The 6,944-nt window shown below is 39.6% G+C and overlaps 1 non-coding gene across 1 annotated transcript; it reads right to left on the bottom strand.

Moving 5' to 3' along the window:
* Nucleotides 1–2,846: 2,846 nt before the first annotated feature.
* Nucleotides 2,847–2,953, bottom strand: LOC121225621 (small nucleolar RNA R71). Its single transcript, XR_005923475.1, has one exon. It is a non-coding gene; the product is annotated as a small nucleolar RNA R71 (small nucleolar RNA).
* Nucleotides 2,954–6,944: the final 3,991 nt, after the last annotated feature.

Below are 6,944 nucleotides of genomic sequence, written 5' to 3'. Positions count from 1 at the left end.
AGTCTCGAGAGAGATAATAATATAACTTAAGAATTTCTACGGATCAAGTTAAATGAATAAATCATCTGATTCAGAGTCAAATAATAAGTGAAGTCTAGGTGGATTTGTCCTTAGGTATTGTCTCAATCAATCAAATTTTCCCAAAAGTATTTTCCCAAGTTTTTTCTTTCTGTGCATTCTTAGTTAGTAATTAGTTTAGACAACCAAACCTCTTAAATTTTAGGATAGATTATAAAAAGGAAGTAAATACTAGTACTCGTAGTTCCTTTGGGTTCGACAATTCGGTCTTGCTGAACTATACTACTGATTGATAGGTACACTTGCCTTAATCGTGATAATAAGTTAGTTTCAAGAACGTTTCATTTATAAATCTTTAAAACCTGTTATGAGTATCACGCATCAGGTACCCATCTCGATTGCTCCGTATAGAATGGCTCCAACAGAGTTAAAAGAATTGAAAGTACAGTTACAAGAGTTAACGGATAAAGGTTTTGCAAGACCGAGCTATTCTCTGTGCGTTGCTCCGGCACTCTTTCTGAGAAAGAAAGACGGGTCGATGAGGTTATGTATAGACTTCAGACAACTTAATAAAGTGACAGTGAAGAACAAGTACCCCTTGCCAAGGATCGATGATTTCTTTGACCAATTGAAAGGAGCCAATGTGTTTTTCAAGATAGACTTGAGGTCCAGTTTTTACCAGCTCAGAGCAAAGGAGCAAGTTGTACCGAAAATCGCGTTTAGGACGAGGTATGGGCATTACGAGTTCCTTATCATGCCCTTCGATTTAACAAATGCCCCTGCGGCATTTATGGATTTGATGAATCGTATTTTTTGGCCATTTTTGCATAAGTTTTTAGTGGTCTTTATCAATGATATATTGATTTATTCTCGTGATGTGAGTGAGCATGTGGAACATTTGAGAACTGTTTTGCAAACCTTGAGGGATAAGAAGCTATATGCTTGATAAACCGTAATTTATACATACTTTTATCCCATGCTTAGCATATTTTTTGGATGAATTATCCTTAGATTTGGTTAATTTGATACTCCTAATCTTTTAATTTCATGTTTTATACTTAGGTGAGCTTATGATAGTAAAAAGAGTGAGAAACGGGCCAAAAACGGAGAAAATGGGTCAACGTGGGAAATCAACACGGCCTGGACTTCCTCACACGGGTAGTTCACACGCCCGTGTAGTTTTAGTAAACTCTAACACGGCCTAGACTTCTTTACACGGGTAGACCACAAGCCCGTGTCTATTCCACAAACTCGAACATGGGTTGAAACACTTGCACACGGGCGTGTCCCTATCGAGTCCAAGTCTAGTCCTATTCAGAAAAAGCCACTCTTGAGGGTTTTTAAGCATTCTAAAGCCTATATAAACACCCCAAGAGGTCCCTAGAAAATACAGACGGAATAGGAGGTAAGGAATTACTCGAAGAAAAGCCGATTGATCCATCTCAGAAGCCGGATTATCCTTCAAGACTGAAGATCTCCATTCAATTTCCTTCAGGAGTTTTTTGGTTTTCTTTATGTTTTGTTATCATTATTCTTCTGAGATGTTTTCTTTTACACTTATGAACTAAATCCTCTAAATACCTAAGGGGGATGAAACCTAAGACGGATCCTTGTTATTATTTTCTGAATTATATGATAAATATTTAATTTGTTCTTAATTATGAGTTCTTAATTCTTGCTTTAATATTCTGTGATATTGATTCAAGTATTGATATGCTTATTCAGAGGAGCAAAAGTCCTTGCTAAGAGTAGACTAGCATAATTAAGCGGAGTTGATTGCACCCCTAGACATACGGTGACATAATTTTTCCGGATTAGGGTGAAACCTAATAAGGGAATCCATAGATCGAGTTAATGCAATTTTCTTCCTGAGCATTCTTAGTTTAGTTAATTAATTTAGATAAAACAAACCCCTTTATTTTTAGGCTAGATAATAAAAAGAGAGTTAATACTAGTACTTTTAGTTCCTGTGGGTTTGACATTCCGGTCTTGCTATAACTATACTACTGTTCGGTAGGTGCGCTTGCCTTAATCGTGATAATAGTTAATTTTCAAGTATGATCAATCATAAATATAAAACTTATCGCGATTTACATCAATCAAGTTTTTGGCGCCGTTGTCGGGGAACTAAAATATTAGGAACACTTAATTTTTATTACTTTAGCCATTTATTTTATTGCAATTTAAATTTTATTTTGATTTTTGTTACTAAATTTTCTTTTTCCTCCTGGCAGGTTTTTATAGTTTATGACTAGAAGAAACCCATCGGGACCATTACTTTTTGATAGTGAGATCGATCGCACAGCTCGCAGAAACTGAAGAGAAATAAAGCGAAGCCTAAGATACACAGAAGAAGAGTAATAGGACGATATTTTCACCACAACCAAGGAGATGGCTGAAAATCAGGAAAAGCCACTACCCCTACAATTGTTGCTGATCCAGTAAATCAGAATCCTGCTCCACGCACTATGTATGATTATGCTAAATCTAATTTAACAAGAACTGAGTCAAGTATAGTTAGGTCTGCTGTTGCTGTAAATAATTTTGAGCTAAAACCTAACACGATTCAAATGATACAACAGTTTGTTCAGTTTGATGATTTGCAGGATGAGGATCAAAACACTCATTTGGTGAATGTTCTAGAACTCTGTGCCACATTTAAAATCAATGGTGTTTCTAATGATGCCATTCGCCTTCGGTTATTTCCCTTTTCATTGAGGAACAAAGCTAAACAGTGGTTGAACTCGTTACCATAAGGGTCAATCACTACTTAGGAACAAATGACCAAAAAATTTTTACTTAAATATTTTCCGTCACCTACAATGGCTAAGTTGAAGAATGATATCTCTTCTTTTGTGCAAATGGATCTAGAAACACTCTATGATGCATGGGAGAGATATAAGGATCTATTGAGAAGGTGCCCTCACCATGGGTTACCTTTATGGTTTCAAGTTCAAACATTTTACAACGGTGTGAACCCCTCAAAAAGGAAACTTATCGACGCAACCGCCGATAGAACTCTGAATAACAAAACACTTGAAGAGGCTTATGAATTTATTGAAGAGATGTCACTGAATAACTATCAATGGCAAGTCATGAGAACAAAGCTGACAAAAGTAGCCGGTGTTTTCAACCTTGACGCAGTTACTATGCTATCTAACCAGGTAAAACTTTTAAATAAAAAGATTGACGGTTTTTATGGTTCTACTCAGGTACATCCAATGATGAGATGCGATTCATATGGAGGAGGAGTACACACAAAATATCAATCCTTCAACCCCAACACTGAGGAGGAACAAGTTCAATATATGGGTAACAATAATTCTAGACCTCAAAATAACCCATACAGTAATACTTATAATGTAGGTTGGAGGAACCATCCCAACTTCTCGTGGGGTGGTCAAGGAAATCAAAGGCCACAGCATTCTTCGGGTTTTCAATAACCATCTTTCCAATAAGAAAAGAAGCCGAACCTTGAGGAGGTGCTAAAAAAGTTTATCTCGGTGTCAAAAACTCTTTTTCAGAATACCTACACAACACTTAAGAATCAACAAGCATCGATCCAAGGGCTCGAAACTCAGATAGGATAGCTCGCTAAATTAATTTCTGAACGACCACAAGGTAGCCTACCGAGTAACACTAAATCTAACCCAAGGGAATAACTCAATGCAATTACCATTCAAGATAAGGAAGGGTTAGTTGAACCCAAACTAGAACTGAGGCAAGGAATTGTGGTAAGTAAAGGTAAAGGTGAGACAGACCACAATGAGCAAAAACTGGTAAGTAGAGAGTACAAACCTCGTGTGCCTAACCCCAATGCGAAAAAGAAAGACCACACGGATGAACAATTTGGTAAATTCCTTAAATTATTAAAGAAATTACACATTAACTTACCATTTATTGAAGCTCTTTCGCAGATGCCAAACGCAGTTAAATTTTTAAAGGAGCTTTTAGCAAATAAATGGAAGTTGGATGAGACGTCGCATGTAGAGTTGAACGCAGTTTGCTCAGCAGTTCTATAGAATAAGCTACCCAACAAGTTGAAAGATCCAGGGAGTTTTACGATTCCTTGTTTAATTGGTAGTTTGAACGTGAATAATGCATTGGCTGATTTAGGGGCGAGCATTAATGTTATGCCTTATAAAATGTTTAAATAGCTAGGTCTTGGGAAACCCAAACAAACTAAGATGAGCATTCAATTGGTTGATAAAACCATTAGATTTCCTAGGGGTATCATTGAAGATGTTCTTATTAAAATTGATAAATTTATATACCCAGTAGACTTTGTTGTTCTATATATGGAAGAGGATAGTGACATACCTTTGATTTTAGGACGACCTTTTTTAGCAACTTCTAGAACCATTATTGGTGTTGGTATAGGTGAACTCACACTTCGTGTGGGTGATGAAACAATCACTCTTCAAGCTCATAATTTGAATAACACATCGAATATTGAGGGTGGTTGTATAAATCATGCTACAAATACTAATCATGTGGCGCAACCTTCTTGGCAGGAAACACGTTCGAGGAGCATAGATGAGCCATGTTCAAATAACAACAAAGGACCAATCTATGAAGAACGAAGACTTCAGGTCAATGAACTAGATGAATGGCGAACACCTATCAAGGAGAAACCAAAAGCATACGAAAAATCGAAGCGACACCACAATGAACATAGGGATGAACAAAGGAAATTAAAGTTGGGGACAAAGTATTGTTAGATGAAAAAGACCCTTGAATTGCTACTCTAGAGCACAATACGGACAGAGTGACTCCCTTCACAGTAATGAACATCTTCTCACATGGTACAGTCGAGGTAACACATACTGTATTCGAAACTTTTAAGGTAAATAATACTCAACTCAGACCTTATTTTGATAAAATTGATAGCAGAGGTAGGGAGTTTCAACTCCTCAATCGATCGTAATCACACGAAATTGAGGTAAGTCGAGCTTAGAATATAAATAAGCTCTTCTCGGGAGGCAACTCGAGCACTAACGATGTTGATTTCTTTACATTTTTGTTAGTTTTTAACATCCAAAGCATTAACTGAGTCCTTGAACACAGATTTTCAAAATCCACACGGCCAAGCACACGAGCGTGCCTTAGGCTGTGCTCATACCACGGGAGGCGACACGACCATGCGATACGACCGTGTGAGAACAGAGCAAAATTTTTTCTCAACACGGGATTTGATGCCTTGCCACGGTCGTGCGACGTGGCCGTGGGCAATTCTATCAAATCAACACGGGCGTTCGACACACCCGTGTCTATAAACCATGGTCTAAACTATCAAATTAACACGAGCATGCAACACGCTTGTGCCCACTAGCTGTGGTTGATACTGTCAAAACAACACAGGCGTGTCCCTTCATACATGGGCGTAGGAGAAGTGAACGAAGTAGGACACGGCCGTGTGCACCAACATGCCCAAGGAACACGAAATTGGGCCGAATTTCAAATGCGCCCAAATTTGAAAATCGAGAAACACACGGGCTGAAATAAGGGCACACGGGCGTGCCCATGACTGTGTACCCCAATATCTATATAAATCCCTCACTATTCATCATCCCCTTCCCTAAAAACCCTAACCTTAGCCGCTGCAATCTTCTTCCCCCACCAACTGGCCACCCCCTAACTCTCTTTTCTTATTCTATTTTATTCCTCCTCATACCCCCTTTCCCCTTTCTTTTACATTTTCTCCCCTCTTTTCACCCTTGCGAGCCCCATTGCAAACCACCCAGCCTCATTGCCCATGCCCGTGGCCTACCCACACCCTCACCATCACACCATCACTCCTCTGACCACTAGTCATCCACTAACGGTTTTCTCTTCTTTTTCATTTCCTTTTGATACTTACTATCATGATTTTATTACTTACATTTTGCTGCTAATTGCTTATCATAATGTTCTCATTCTTAGGATCTTTTTCATCCTTTTCGTGTTGAATTTAGTCATGATATTACTATGTCATTTGAAAAAAAATTTCTGTCATCAAGTTAGATTGCTTTTGGTTGAGTCTTGTTAGTGTCATTAGTTTGGTTGGATTTGTTAATTTAACTATATTTATGGTTATTTCATGAATTTGTTAGCATATGTTATTTTCCTCATTATTCTTGCAGATACACCATGTCAAACCCACGAGGGAAAAAGACTGTCGTCCCGCCTCGAAGAAGCGAAAAGGACCAGCATCCTCCTCGCGTCCTACCACCGAAATGCGACACCCATTCCTACAGTTTCCCCTGGGATCCCACGAGGAACTTTTTCAGATACTATGGGCCCAACCCCTAGGTGTGGGCTGTTGCATTGATTGGGCTGTGCTAGAGCAGATCCAACTCGCTGACGCTGTCCGGGCCCTCCTGACTACTGACCTGTGGGGGCTTTTCTTCGACATCATCGAGCCGACGTACCTCGAGGTCACACTTGAACTCTGTTCGACCTTCCATTTTCAAGTCGTTATGACAAATTTTGATGATCTTGGAATGGTCCAGTTCCGTCTCAACGATTTAGTTTGCCAGTTAAGTGTGCCTGAGTTTGGAATCGCGTTAGAACTATACACGGAGGAGTTCATGGACGGCGACGACTTTGCCAGCCTCCATTGCCACATCCACTACTCTCCTTCAAACTACTGGAGGGCCCTCGTTCCTGCTTCGACCACCTATGACCCTAGTCGCTCCAAGGCATTGGCTTCCGCCCCATCCCTGAGGTACCTACATGCCATCCTAGCCCACACCCTGACAGGACAGAGAGAGAGCATCGACGTTGTCAACACCAACGACGCCTACTTTTTATGGAGCATGGCGTATGGGCACGTATTCAACCTTGCCAATGTCATTGCCCTCGCCATTCGCCATTAGATGGAGCAGCACAGAAAGGGAGTCATTTCTATAAGCCCTTATATGACTCGCCTGGTGTAGTACTTTGGT

This window comes from Gossypium hirsutum, chromosome A03 (assembly GCF_007990345.1).
Source record: "Gossypium hirsutum isolate 1008001.06 chromosome A03, Gossypium_hirsutum_v2.1, whole genome shotgun sequence".
In the NCBI taxonomy this organism is placed as follows: domain Eukaryota; kingdom Viridiplantae; phylum Streptophyta; class Magnoliopsida; order Malvales; family Malvaceae; genus Gossypium; species Gossypium hirsutum.
The sequence above is the reverse complement of the archived record's forward strand: the minus strand, read 5'-3'. Positions and strand labels throughout refer to the sequence as shown.